Genomic DNA, 2,094 nt, shown 5'->3' with positions numbered 1-2,094 from the left:
TCGTTGCTGGCCCCGTTTTGGAGCATGGCAGAACCAGCGTGCCAAGCGGGGAGCTCAAGCTGGCTGCAGCAGGAGGTGACCCCCACCCTGCAGCACCCTCGGCAGCACAGCTGAGGTGCAGGGTGAAACGTTCTCCCCGCGAGCGCTTGTGGGAACGGGATGTCATCTCAGCCAAGATTCCCAAAACCGCCCGCCAAACCTCCCCGCAGGGATTCTCACCCTGGGGAAGCCTCCTTAAAAAGGCCTTGTTTTTCCAGAGGGGGAGGACTCGGCTCTCTCTGAGCGTGGGGGCTCTTGAGATCGTCTCACGCTGGGCTTTGGAAAAGTGAGGCTCTCCTGGCTGTGAGTCACTTTGGAAACCTCCGTCGGAGCTCTTTGTTGCAGCCTCCCTAATTTTTCATGCAACTCATTATTAAAAAGTCTCACGGTGTCTGAAATGCCAACTAGAATATGCCACATTATTTCGACTTCGGAGTCATCATTTAGCATAAAGAATCAATGAGCGAGAAGATTCAGGATGTGGTTTCTGAGGGGAGAGACCGGCTCCAGTGAGAAACTGCATAAAAGGGAAAGAAAAAAGTACTTTATTAGCGTCTGCTGCTACGCCTGCGACTCGTGGGACGCCTGCAGCTTGGGAAATAGCATTGCTTTTTGGATCAAGAGTTTGGCTGCTGTTAAAGGACAGGGCAAGCTGATGTAACAGCAGGAAGTTCATTGCTCTGCGTTGCTGTTGTCCCCTTCCAGTGTTTGAAGAGCATTGCTGTTGGCGGCAGGTGGCACTGCAAGCAAGACGTGCAGGGCCTGCGCCTGGGAGCAGAAGGCATCTCTGCATGGGTTTGCAGTGAGCAACCTGAGCTGGTGTGTTGGTGGAAAGCTCTGGGGAGGTGAGCGTGGCACTAGATGTTTCCCCGGCTGTAACGGGCTGGGTGGCTCTCGCAGTCTGTGTGCCTCCATCCGTACGCTTGCTCTGCCCAGGCCCCCGAGCATCTCCCTGGTGTTTTCAGGCTCTGAAATTCCCGGTGTATGGTTCGCACCAGGCACTGCTGGAAGGTTCTTGCAGAGGGGCTGTGGGACCTGCAGCCCCGTGCAGGGCGCTGCTATCAGGTGCATATTAGCAGGAGTGGCCCCAGCCATCCCTGGATTTTCCCTGACCTGCTTCCTTTACCTCCTCACCATCCTTTTTTCCATGTGATCAGTGTCCCTTGCCTGCACCTAGCCAGCAGCTCTTCTTTCTCTACATCCCTGCACAGGCTCCCTTTGTCTTTTGCTATTTGAGTTCCTTCCCGGCAGCTGAGATCGCTTCTGCATCTGAATTACTTTGGGCTCACAGGAGCTTTAGTGCAAAGACTGGATTCCTGTGCAGTGCCAAGCACTCTCTGTTTAATAAGTAATGCGGGACCCTGGTCAAAAACCCTTCTGTGCATGAAATTCCTGATTTGGGTAGAAATTGGGTGGGGATGCATTGATTTAGTTCAATGTCTTAATTCTCTGTTTCTGCTGAACTCCAGCCAGGTCTGCCTCTTGCAAAGTTTGGCGCCGGGTTGTCCTCGCCGTGCAGTGCCTCTGAATAAATACGTGGTGGGGAAACCCCGGCTCCGCGCAGTGCTTGGCTGATGGAGAGGCGCGTCTTGAGGCCTCGAGCATAGCGAGGCATTTGCCCTGGTAAGCACCAGGCATGTTTCTTTGGGACAAAACCTGCAGGATTTGGGGACAAAGCACGAACTCTGAAGGCTGTGGGGGAGCATGGCTCCGGAAAAAAAACCCTGACGCTCGTCTGGGTTGATTTATGTACTTGGGTGGAGAGAGCAATTTAGAGGACCAGAGCCTAAGTGGGGCAATTTGCAGGCCTCCAGCTGGGCTGTGCTGATGTTCCCTCCTGTTCTCCACAGAGGAGAAAAGCTCTCCAAAAAGCCGCCCCAGGACCCCCAATTCCCACCCTCCTCCCTGCAGGCATGTGCAGGGGGGTACCATGAATGTCGCACTGGGGTTGCCTGCTGCATTTCCCCACCAAACCCAGGGCTCGCACCCCCTCTTCTGCTTCCCCCTCTCCGTGCCATTTAAAATTCCCCCCATCCCTGGGTGGCCCCCAGCTAT

At 54.7% G+C, this 2,094-nt stretch overlaps 1 protein-coding gene across 1 annotated transcript in view; it reads left to right on the top strand.

Annotated features, from left to right (window-relative positions):
- The window catches only part of PEMT (phosphatidylethanolamine N-methyltransferase), a 40,711-nt gene that overhangs the window by 834 nt on the left and 37,783 nt on the right, over positions 1-2,094 (top strand). The window lies entirely within an intron of this gene.

This window comes from Egretta garzetta, unplaced genomic scaffold, assembly GCF_000687185.1.
Source record: "Egretta garzetta isolate BGI_Z169 unplaced genomic scaffold, ASM68718v1 scaffold83, whole genome shotgun sequence".
In the NCBI taxonomy this organism is placed as follows: Eukaryota; Metazoa; Chordata; class Aves; order Pelecaniformes; family Ardeidae; genus Egretta; species Egretta garzetta.
The sequence above is the reverse complement of the archived record's forward strand: the minus strand, read 5'-3'. Positions and strand labels throughout refer to the sequence as shown.